We start from the raw sequence: 12,852 nt of genomic DNA on the forward strand, positions 1-12,852 counted from the left end.
TGCCAAATTCATGAATCGTGTGCACCACATTGATAAATTTGGTATAAAAATTGGCAACTAATATAAAGAAAAAAAAAGGAAAGTGGCTTAAAAACTCCACAAATGATGAACTGGGGCCACAGTGCAAATCCTAGACAGCTTTAGTAAATCAGCCCCGGCATTAAATTGCCAGATGATCATGTATTTTTTGGCTACTAGAACATTTTTGTCTTGCAGTTTCCTGGAGCCTCTCCAGTTGTTCTGCCAGGAATATACAGTACCATATTGTGTATAGCCAATACATTATATAAAGGATCATTTAGTACTCCAACTACCATATATAGTGTAGAGCATTCATCGAGCACCTCATTTTATAATAACCATAGCTGTCTTTGCTGGGAGGTGCATGTTCATCGTAGGGTACATGCATGCAACGTCTTTTCAGCCACATTCACCTGAAAAAGGGCCATAAACCTGCAACAATGGGCACTGCATTATTAAAACAACATTGCTATGCACACATTTAGTCTTGTCAACTCTTTTACATACTTCAGGGTTCTGATGCTAGAAAGTGGTTAAAAGAATTACCATGTACAGTGAGGGAAAAAAAAGGATTTAGTCAGCCACCAATTGTGCAAGTTCTCCCACTTAAAAAGATAAGAGAGGCCTGGAATTAACCCCCAAGGGTGGTTTGCACGTTCATGACCGGGCCAATTTTTACCATTCTGACCACTGTCCCTTTATGAGGTAATAACTCTGAAACGCTTCCATGGATCCTGGTGATTCTGACATTGTTTTCTCGTGACATATTGTACTTCATGTTAGTGGTAAAATTTCATTCATATAACTTGCGCTTATTTGTGAAAAAAAAAGGAAATTTGGCAAAAATTTTGAAAATTTCGCAATTTTCCAAATTTGAATTTTTATGCCCTTAAATCACAGAGATACAGCACACAAAAAACTTAGTAAAATTTCCCACATGTTTACTTTACGTCAGCACAATTTTGGAACCAAAATCTTTTTTTTTGTTAGGAAGTTATAAGGGTTAAGTTGACCAGTGATTTCTCATTTTTACAACACCATTTTATTTTTACCGACCACATCACATTTGAAGTCACTTTGAGGGGTCTATATGATAGAAAATACCCAAAAGTGACACCATTCTAAAAACTGCACCCCTCAAGGTGCTCAAAACCATATTCAAGAAGTTTATTAACCCTTCAGATGCTTCACAGGAATTTTTTGAATGTTTTTTAAAAAAAAAAAAAAAAAAAAAATGAACATTTAACTTTTTTTTCACAAAAAAATTACTTCAGGTCCAATTATTTTATTTTACCAAGGGTAACAGGAGAAATTGGATGCATAAGTTATTGTGCAATTTCTCCTGAGTACGCTGATACCTGATATGTGGGGGGAACTACTGTTTCAGCACATGGCAGAGTTCAGAAGGGAAGGAGCGCTGTTTGACTTTTAAAATGCATAATTGGCTGGAATTCAGATCGGACGCCATGTCACGTTTGGAGAGCCCCTGATGTGCCTAAACAGTGGAAACCCCCCCACAATTGACCCCATTTTGGAAACAAGTTCCTTGGGGGGTCTAATCAAGATTTGTGGTGAGCATTTTGAACCCTCAAGGGCTTCACAGAAGTTTATAACGCCTGGGCGTGAAAATAAAAAAATCATTTTTTCCACAAACATGATCTTTTAGTCCCCAATTTTTTTATTTTTCAAAGGGTAACAGGAGAAATTGGAACCCAAAAGTTGTTGTCCAATTTGTCCTGAGTACGCTGATACCCCATATGTGGGAGAAAACTACTGTATGGGCACACGTCGGGGCTCGGAAGGGAAGGAGTGACGTTTTGGAATGCAGACATTGATGGAATGGTCTGCGGGTGTCATGTTGCCTTTGGAGAGCCCCTAATGTACCTAAACAGTGGAAACCCCCCACAAGTGACCCCATTTTGGAAACTAGACCCCTTAAGGAACTTATCTAGATGTGTGGTGAGCACTTTGAACCCCCAAGGGCTTCACAGAAGTTTATAACGCCGGGCGTGAAAATAAAATCATTTTTTTTCCACAAATGATATTTTTTGCCCCCAATTTTTTATTTTCCTAAGGGTAACCGGAGAAATTGGATTCCCAAAAGTTGTTTTGCAATTTGTCCTGAGTAGGCGGATACCCCATATGTGGGGGTAAAACACTGTTTGGGTGCATTTTAGGGCTTGGAAGGGAAGGAGCACCGTTTGACTTTTTCAACGCAGAATTGGCTGGAATTGAGATCAGACGCCATGTTGCGTTTGGAGAGCACATGATGTACCCAAACAGTGGAAACCCCCAATTCTAACTCCAACCCAAACCCCAACACACCCCTAACCCTAATCTCAGCCCTAGCCCTAACCCTAACGGGAAAAAGGGAATTAGACCTACCGGTAATTCTGTTTCCTGTAGTCCCTCAGGACAGCACCATGGAGGACGTCCTTCCTTGCCCTATAGTGGGACAGGATCAGAGAGAGGTTAAAAGGCCCTCCCACCTCCACCCTCCAGTGTTTTTTCAAAGTACCACCGAGGATGGATGGAAATGGTCTAAACACGCCCTTACAAACGCGTCTGTAAGACCCTTTAGCGGCTCCATCCCCATCTCGAGCCACGATGATCTGATGGATGAACAATCTGCCGATCGATTCCATGCAAGCCTAAAGACAAACATAAGGGAGGGAACTAAGGGTGCTGTCCTGAGGGACTACAGGAAACAGAATTACCGGTAGGTCTAATTCCCTTTTTCCCTTACGTCCCTCCGGACAGCACCATGGAAAATACCAAAGCAAAGGTCTCAGGGTGGGTACAGAAGCCCCCAGATCAAAGTTCTAGGTAAGAACCAGGCTAGATCTAGACATTATCTATAAGATGAGAAGAAATATAGATATCGAAAGGGATCTACAAAGGTAATCACCGCAGTGAGTGTCTGATATATGTCTATAATGGCCAATTTCAGTATGGATGTGGCAAACAAGATTTGCAGTGGAACAACCTGTTGCACCCCAATACCACTAATGAACCGCAGTGAATTACCGTTATTGTGATAGATACTTATGAACACCGCAGTCACAGAAATAGGATTAAAACCTTATTGCCCAGCAAAAGGTATGGTGATAACCACAGCCATAATACAAAGAAGACTGTACAGACCGTTAATTTGCTGTATGTGCTTATAACACAGGATAGTTCCTTCATCGGTCCTCCTGGGCTCGGCTTAAACCTTGGCTGGAGACCACCTTACCATCCTACAAGGAAACCTGCAGGCCAGAGACTCTGCTCCGCTGGCAGATCAGAGCAATAACAGTACATGGAAAATAGCGGAGTATTGAGACGTATGTACCCTACTCATCCAGGAGGTCCTGTGTATTCTGAATCATTTACATGTCTAAACCTCAAGAAAGGGTTGGCTATTATTTAAGACTAAGGAAATACTCCATCTGGCAGGTAACTACTCCTGCCACTACCAACATTGGCTTTTCCTTAGAAGCATTGAAAGGGAAATGTGGATCCTCACGCCTGTTTTACTGATGTTAGACACGGGAGTCTGGACTTTGGAACTGAGGAGAGTAAAGGGGGTTTTACACTAAGCAATATCGCTAGCAATATCGCTAAAACGTCACTGGTTTTGTGACGTTATAGCGATATTGCTAGCGATATCGCTATGTGTGATACTTACCAGCCACCGGCTCCCCCGCTGTCCATCGCTGATCGCGCGAGAATGTCCGGCTCCATTTCTCGTCGGGCGCTTCCTGCTGAGACTTCCTGCTGTGACGACGAGCGACGCTGGACGCGGGCGGGCGGACGCAGGATCGCTGTGTGTGAAAGGTAAGTATCGTGCGCTGCGTCGCTGCTGCATCGCTGTGAGATCTTTCTGTATGAAAGCTCACTAGCGATCATTTAGCGATGCACCAGAGATCCTGACCGGGTCGGATCGCTGGTGCATCGCTAAATGTAAAAGGGCCTTAAGTGTGTGCTTCTATACAAGTCACTGACACTGTAAATGTGTCAACCTATTCATATGTTATATCCTAAAAGGCAATCTTCTTAGAGATATTTATACCCCTGACTGCTATGGTGCGAGGAACCACACTCTTTAGCTAGAGGGAAGTAGGTTTCCTCCCATCGCAGAGGGGATTGACTACTGCGAGGCAGATGGGCTATGGGTTCTCGACTGCAAGAGTCATGGATACCGCTTCTTTAACTTAGGAGCCCTGACTCCCGTAAGAGCAGCGAGTATGGGATCCTCTGCTATCAAGGAAACCAGTCCGACTGCTCTATGTGGAGTCGGGAAGAATTGTTTCCTCCCACCTTATGGGATTTTCTGCACCCAGACTATGTCCACTTAAAGGATGAACCCCAAAGACGTATGTCTCCCTTTAAAAGTTACCTATGAGAGGGACCCGCCTTTAGCCCTCAAGACAGTAACTCACTTTAGAGTTCTGTTCCAAATAGAAGAAATGCTAAGTTACAAGGCCAATTCAAGCATAACTGTTCCTCTGGCTAAGTCCAGTTGCCAAGAATGAAGCAACAGAAACTGGGTCTAGGCCCGAAACACAAAGACCAGAGTTGGGGCCTGAGACAAAATGTGAAGTGGTAGGCCAACCATACAAGGTGTGGCCCACAAAAATGCCCAAGTCAGAAGGTCTAAGCCAGAGGCCCAAAGCCACAGCACCCGAGGTATTATGAAGCACAGAGGTATTAGGACCCATAAATGACCCCCTGAGGCGCAGGGGTACCAAAGCCCTATGACGCCATATGATGCACAGAAGCCTTATGCTGTACAGAAGCGCCATGACGCCATATGATGTGCCAAGACACTATGGGGCGCTATGAAGCAATATGATGCATAGAGCCACTATGAAGGCTTATGATGCAATATGATGCACCAAGGGACTATGAAGCTATATGATGCAGTATGACGCACAGACACTATAGAGCTCTATGTTGCAGCACAAAGGCACTATGAAGCCACATAGTGGAACACGCTGCACAGAGGTCCCATGATGCCGCATGTTGAACAGAGGCACTATGCAGCCCCCTGATGCAGTCTGATGCACAAGGGAACTATGAAGCCACATGATGTACAAAGGCACTATGAAGTCATATGATGACGTATGATGTACCAAAGTACTATGACGCCATATGATGCACAGAGGTACTATGAAGCACAATGATGCAACCTGAAGCACAATGATGCCACGTGAAGCGCAATGATGCAATATCAAGCGCAATGATGCAATATGAGGCACACTGGTGCAATATGAAGCACAATGATGCAATATGATGCACAGTGATGCGATATGATGCACAGTGATGCGATATGATGCACAGTGATGCGATATGATGCACAGTGATGCGATATGAAGCACAATGATGCAATATGAAGCACAATGATGCAATATGAGGCACAATGATGCGATATGAGGCACAATGATGCGATATGAGGCACAATGATGCGATATGAGGCACAATGATACGATATGATGCACAATGATACGATATGATGCACAATGATACGATATGAAGCACAATGATACGATATGAAGCACAATGATACAATATGATGCACAATGATGCAATATGAGGCACAATGATGCAATATGAGGCACAATGATGCAATATGAGGTACAATGATGCAATATGAGGCACAATGATGCACAGAGGCCGTATGATGCACAACGGCCGTATAGTGCACGGCGGCAACATATCGTGCACGGCAGCAGCGGCCGTGTATCGTGCGTAGCGGCCGTGTATCGTGCGTAGCGGCCGTGTATCGTGCACAACGGCCATATGTCGTGCACAGCGGCCCGATGTTCAGCGGCGATACGATGCACAGAGACAAAACGATGCCCCTATGATGTAATATGATGCACAGATTACGGCCCTGCTTGAAGGCCACCATGTGTCCAGCCATAAGGCTCTGTGCAGACCTGGTCTGCAACTAACTGAGGTCCCATTATGAGATGTAGCTTGGACAAATGGCCTTACTATAGCCTAGAGGTCCAAGGCCTAGCTGCTTATATGTGGAGCATATCTCAGCACATGAGGCTTTAGGCCCAGCTTTGGCACCAAGGCCTGAGGCTAGTATTAACCCAGAGGCCAGGCCCTGAACACAACATTCCAGCGTGCACTCACCTGTGCTGGCTCCACACCTGCTAGAAAGACAGGGGGAGCTGGTAACGCCGAGAGCCTACCATGGAGGGAAGTGGCTTTTGGTCAGGAATGTTGTATTACTGCCAGTGATTTCCTTTCCAGTGCCCCACGAGATCCAAGAAACTAGGCTGTTGCCTGTCTCGTTCTGCACTTCCGCGTTCTGCCGTGGAACGCACGCCGACCTTATGCTGACGTTGCCGGAGGCGCGGCGGCCTTCTCCACCGCATGTTTTCCGGAATTAGCCATGTTTTGCCGGCCGGCGTCCGAGCCGAGAGCCTCCCACCGGGAGGAGCGGCTCAACCCAGGAGCACGTCCGCTCGACTGGTCTCTGGGGCAGAGGGACTCCCCACCGGGGAGTGTCGGCCCTGGGCCCCTTGGCAGGGGGAAGGATTGGACGCGCCGCACGATCCCCCTGAGCCCATCATGCAGGCTGGCTGAGGAACTTCTCCAAGAGGTGTCAGCCACGGTCCACTTGACAGCGGGGAAGAGAGGGCTGAGACCCCCAATCCCATCTGGTACAACGAATGACGGCTGAGGGACCTCTCCCAGAGAGGAATCAGCCACAGACCACCTGCCAGGGGAATGGAAAGCAATAAATGTCCACAGGCTATCTTCGCTCTAAGAGCAACCTCTCACACAACCGTCCCCTGCCGGGACAGGAAAAACACTGGAGGGTGGAGGTGGGAGGGGCCTTTTAACCTCTCTCTGATCCTGTCCCACTATAGGGCAAGGAAGGACGTCCTCCATGGTGCTATCCGGAGGGACGTAAGGGAAAATGGAAATACATTTTTTTAATTTTATTATTTTTCCCTAAGGGGGTGATAACGGGGGGTTTGATTTACTCTTTAGGGCGGTTTTTATGTTTGGCAGCTGTCACATGCTAAAAGACGCTTTTTATTGTAAAAATAGTTTTTGCATCACCACATTTTGAGAGCTATAATTTTTCCATATTTTGACCCACCGAGTCATGTGAGGTCTTATTTTTTGCAGGACGAGTTGATGTTTTTATTGTTACCATTTTCGGGCACATGACATTTTTTGGTCGCTTTTTATTCCGATTTTTGGGATGCAGAATGAACAAAAACCAGCATTTCAAGAATTTCTTTTGGGGGGTGCATTTACACCGTTCCGCGTGCGGTAAAATTGATAAGGCGGGTTTTATTCTTCGGGTCAGTATGATTACAGCGATACCTCATTTATATTTTTTTATGTTTTGGCGCTTTTGTGCAATAAAAACAATTTTATTATTTTTATTCTGTGAGCTATAACTTTTTTTTTATTTTTTCACTGATGATGCTGTATGGCAGCTCGTTTTTTGCGGGACAAGATGACGTTTTCAGCGGTACCATGGTTATTTATATCCGTCTTTTTGATCGCGCGTTATTGCACTTTTTGTTCGGCGGTATGATAATAAAGCATTACTTTTTTGCTTTGTTTTTTATTTTTATTTTTTAAGGGGTTCGCTAAAGGGGTTAACTAATGGGACAGTTTTATAGGGTGGGTCGTTACGGACGCGACGATACTAAATATGTGTACTTTTATTGTTTTGGTTTTTTTTTTAATTTCCAGAAAATGATCCCTACTAAAATTTAAGAAGGGACTGGATGCCTTTCTTGAAAAGTATAATATTACAGGGTATATACACTAGTTTCCTTAATATTGCGTTGATCCAGGGAGCTAGTCTGATTTCCGTATGTGAAGCTTACTGTTTGCCATATGGGTTTTTTTTTGCCTTCCTCTGGATCAACATGTTAGGGCAAGTTAGGATAGGATATGGGTTGAACTAGATGGACTTAAAGTCTCCCTTCAACCTTAATGACTATGTTACTATGAATATTAGGGAATATTTTTTTAAAATTTATTTAGCGATTTTTTTTTTTTAATAAATTATTTTACACTTTTTTTTATTTAAACTTTATTACAATGTCCCAGGGGGGACATAACTGTCACGTGACAGATCGCTGAACTGTCACGTGACAGATCGCTGAACTGTCACAGGCAGTGCTGCAGGCTTCCTCATGCCGGCGCTTTGCAGGCAGTGAGGAAGCCGGCTCCCTGCAGGCCCCCGCCGCCATTTTGGATCCGGGGACCTGTAGGGAAGGAGGCCCCCACAGCAGCGCTGCACATTGCGCTGCTGCGGGGTCTCAGAGAAGCATGGAGGGAGCTCCCTCCCTGCCGATGCTTCCCTAAACCCCCGGTGCACCGCGATTGTGTTTGATCGCAGTGTGCCACTATGGTGAAGACCAAAGAGCTGTTGAAGGACACCAGAAACAAAAATGTAGCCCTGCAGGAAGACTGAGTCTGTAATCAGCAAGCAGCTTGGTGTGATGAACTCAACTGTGGGAGCAATAATAAGAAAAAGGAAGACATACAAGACAACTGATAATCTCCCTCGATCTGGGGCTCCACACAAGATCTCACCCCGTGGGGTCAAAATGATCACAAGAACTGTGAGCAAAAATCCCAGAACCACACAGGGGGGACCTAGTGAATGACCTGCATAGTGCTGGGACCACTGTAACAAAGGCTACCATCAGTAAGGCCCCTTTCACACATCAGTTTTTGCCATCAGTCACAATCCGTCAAATTTGTAAAAAACCGGATCTGGCGACTGATGCCGCTAGATTAGTTTTCTCTCATAGACTTGTATTAGCGATGGATGGCCTCACGTTTCATCCGCCGTTTGCCAGATCCGTCGGAAATTCTGTTTGGTGGCTGGACACGACGCACAATGCAACGTTTTTTGTCTCCGTCGAAAAGCGACTAATCCGTCGCCGTCTGCTAGAATGGACACCTATGGGCGACGGATCCGTCGTAGTCCGACATAGTACCTCTAGTCACTGGTGTCAGCTGATGGGACAACTGATACCATCATCCGACACCTACTACCACTAATTGCAGTGAGAGCACGAGCGGCGGATGGGAGTATTCATCTGCCACTCCTGCACTGAATATAAATAAAAAAAAAAAGTCATGGGTCTCCCACTATTTTTGATGACCAGCCAGACGAAACTCACAGCTGGGGGCTGCAACCCTCAGCTGTCAGCAAGGCTAGTTATGAAGAATAGAGGGGTTCCCACACTTTTTTAATTATTTAAATAAATAATTAAAAAAAAAGTGTCGTGGAGTCCCCCGCCATTTTTGACAACCAGCCTTGCTAAAGCAGACAGCTGGGGGCTGGTTTTCTCAGTCTGGTAAGGGGCCATTGATCTTGGCCTCCCGCAGCCTAAAAATAGCAGCCTGCAGCTGCCCAGAAAAGGTTCATCTATTAGATGCGCCAATTCTGGCGCTTTGCCTGGCTCTTCCCACTTGTCCTGTAGCAGTGTCAAGTGGGGTAATAAGGTGTTAATGTCACCTTGCTATTGTAAGGTGACATTAAATCCAGGTTAGTAATGGAGAGGTGTCAATAAGACACCTATCCATTATTATCAAATAGAAAAGAACAGCATCCCTTCCAGGTGATTAGAAGTTTTCAAAAACTTTATTCTGCCAAAATCCAATGTTTCGACCTTTGCAGGTCTTTATCAAGCATGACAAAGACCTGCAAAGGTTGAAATGTTGGATTTTGGCAGAATAAAGTTTTTGAAAACTTCTAATCACCTGGAAGGGATGCTGTTCTTTTCTATTTGATGGTATATGCTCCAATTGTGTCATTGGACCAGAACGTGCATCTCCCTATTGAAGTGCTGTCAGCGAACATATGCTGTTATTGACCTATCCATTACTAATCCTAGAGTTATTCAAGGGTTAAATAAACACACACAATAAAATTAGTCTTATAAGGAAATAAATAAACACAGGTTTTCCATCTTTATTCTTCTCCTAATCAAAAGAAATAAAAAAAACAAACAATATAATCCATATCTGGGGGGTAAATACTTTACAACCGGGAACGGTGCTAATGTGACCACCCCGGCTGTAAAGCACTGAGAAATGAGATGCTGGGAGCGGAGGTTCAGCGACGTCACTGAAGCTCCACTCCCTCACAGCCTGACCTGGAGTGAACTCTGAAGAGTGGGAAAATCCAAGGGAAGAGGTTACCGCAGGTAATGTATCTATTCTATTCTTTCTATCTTATCTCTTTTATCCATCTATTCTTTCTATTTATCCTTTATCTCTATTTTAAAAAAATGGTTTTCGTGTGCCCTGGGCCAAAGAGTGTCAGTGCGCCCCTTTAACACATACCACAATTCATGATGCTCTGATACGGCACAGAAATAGCGGTATAGTACAATGAAAAATACTTCACTTCTTACATGACATGACTGATATCTATTTTAAATTCTACAATAGCTCAAAAAAAGGACAGTATATTATTCCATACAGTATTATGGCCACCACACTGAATAATGAGCCCCATATATTTCTCCATACAGAATAATTGGTCCCATAAAATGTTCCATACAGTATATGATGAGCTCCACATAATGCTACAGTATATGATGGTCTCCATGGATGATGCTCCAGTGTGTTATGGGCCCAAATAATGCTCCATATATAATGGGCCCCATTTCTAATGCTCCAGTGTATAATGGGCCCCATTTGGAATGCTCCACTATATGACGGGCCTCATGGATGATGCTCCAGTGTCTTATGGGCCCAAATAATAATAATTATTTTTATATAGCGCTAACATATTCTGCAGCACTTTACAGTTTGAACACATTTTCATCACTGTCCCCGATGGGTCTCACAATCTAAATTCCCTATCAGTATGTCTTTTGAATGTGGGAGGAAACCGGAGTACCCGGAGGAAACACAGGGAGAACATACAAACTCCTTGCAGTTGTCCTTGGTGGGATTTGAACCCAGGACTCCAGCGCTGCAAGGCTGCAGTGCTATCCACTGAGCCACCGTGTTGCCCTAAAATAATACTGCTCCATATATAATGAGCCCCATTTCTAATGCTCCAGTGTATAATGGGCCCCGTAAATGCTGCTCCAGTGTCTGATGTCCCCCACTTGGAATGCTCCAGTGTATGATGGGCCCAAATAATGCTCCATATATAATGTGCCCCATTTAGAATGAACCCAGGCATGGTATGTGAAAAGAGCTCCATGGAGTAGTCTGAAGTGTGGGCTGCCGCATCCTTCAGTTTTGGTATGGGTGAAGGAACCAAGGAAAGGGGTTGCTCCTGACCAGAAGCCTGCACTGATGACTCAGTGCTTGGATTTTTTGAAACTTCAGAAGAGGAGGCGATAGAGCTGGAGGCTGTTTCAGCAATGTAAGGCAAAACCAGTCCCTGATGCTCCGGTTTTAAAAGCCGTTTACCTACTCCCAGAAAAGGGAGCCTTACAGGCCTTCTGTAGCCAGACCATGATGCAGACTCAACACCTCCTGCCTTAGCTGCTACTGTGCTTTTGGCACTACCTGCCGATGCACCACCACCATCAGTACCAGCTGGCCTCCCACGCCCACATCAGCAGCCTCTTCCATCATACTTACTAATTTTTGTGAAAATGTACCCAAAATACCAGCACATATGGTACTGTATAAGAAGCGTACAGCTCTATACAGTCTAGGGATAATTGTAAATCTCCGTATATATTTCATGAGTCATACACAGACGCTCACAGGCTCAGTATGGATTATACAATAATATAAAAAGTTGAAAAAGGGTACAATATCACCAGATACAAAGTATATATAGTATAGTTTAAACATTCTGAATCTCTGTATATATTTCAGGAGGCGGACACAAATGTTCTCAGGCCCAGTATGGATTAGACAAGAATATAAAAAGCAGTAAATGGGTAATGTATCACAAGCGTACAGCTGTATACAGTGTTGATGTCATCTTAAGTCTCCAAATATATTTCCGAAGTAACAGACAGACGTTCACACGCTCATTATGAATTACACCAGAATCCAAATAGCAAAAAAAAGGGTACTGTATCAGAAGCGTAGAGCTGTATACAGTGTTGGGCAAATTTGAAATCTCGGTATATCTTTCCGGAGTCACCCTCAGACGCTCACTCAGTCTGGATTTGACCATAATAAAAAATGTTGAAAAAAAGGTACTGGATACACAAGATAGCAAGTATATATATTATAGGGTACAATTTAAATCTCCATATAGATATTCCCGTAGTCACCCTCAGACGCTCACTCAGTATGGATTTGACCGTAATACTAAATGTCGAACAAAGGTACTGTATAACAAGATAGAAGCTGTATATAGTATAGGGTAAAATTTTTATCTCCGTATATATAGAAGGAGGAAACCACACACGCTCTCTCAGCAGATACCTGGTGTATCCAGTCTGGGGATAATTGTAAATATCTGTCTATATTTCTGGAGTCAGACACAGACACTCACAGGCTCAGTATGGATTACACCAGAATATAAAAAGTAGAAAAAGGGAAATGTATTCGAAGCGTACACCAGTATACATTGTTGGGGTACTTTTAAATCCTCATATATATTTCAGTCTCAGTAAGCCAGTCCAGACTCTCCGCTACTGGAAACTAGATGGATACAAGTACAGACAGAAAGTCGAGTGTTTGCAGAAATTTGGGAATTACTGATCACGGGAAAACCTCCCGGTAGATTTCGCAGAGGCGATGCTGACCCTCAATTACTTTGTCTGTGGAGACAGCAAAAACGGTTATTTGTGAAGAAAGGATTGCTGTATCGCAGTAGCGTGGATCCCATCACCGTTACTCGTCTCCATCAAATTGTGA

Source organism: Dendrobates tinctorius, unplaced genomic scaffold (assembly GCF_039654945.1).
Source record: "Dendrobates tinctorius isolate UK_male_01 unplaced genomic scaffold, ASM3965494v1 ptg000060l, whole genome shotgun sequence".
Lineage (NCBI taxonomy): Eukaryota > Metazoa > Chordata > Amphibia > Anura > Dendrobatidae > Dendrobates > Dendrobates tinctorius.